The sequence below is a fragment of the Solanum tuberosum genome, unplaced genomic scaffold, assembly GCF_000226075.1.
Source record: "Solanum tuberosum cultivar DM 1-3 516 R44 unplaced genomic scaffold, SolTub_3.0 scf00369, whole genome shotgun sequence".
Lineage (NCBI taxonomy): Eukaryota > Viridiplantae > Streptophyta > Magnoliopsida > Solanales > Solanaceae > Solanum > Solanum tuberosum.
Window position 1 is genome coordinate 257,025 of NW_006239297.1, and position 294 is coordinate 257,318.

Sequence of the window (294 nt, forward strand, 5' to 3'; positions counted from 1 at the left end):
GTGTCAACAATTATATATATATATATATATATATATATATATATATATATTCATTTAATCAATTTTTTACCTATATATACAATGTAATTTTTCGCCGAAGGGGTGTCGCTTGACACCCCTTGCCCTAGTATAGCTCTGCCCTTGCGAGTATTAATTAAAAAGAAGATCAAAACCTTTTCGATTTTTATTTCATGTAAATAAATAGTTAAGAAGCACAAAAACTAGTGTTTCTAAAAGGCATATAACTTTTAATAGTTCAAATATGTTCTTATACCAATAAGCCAATTCATTTGT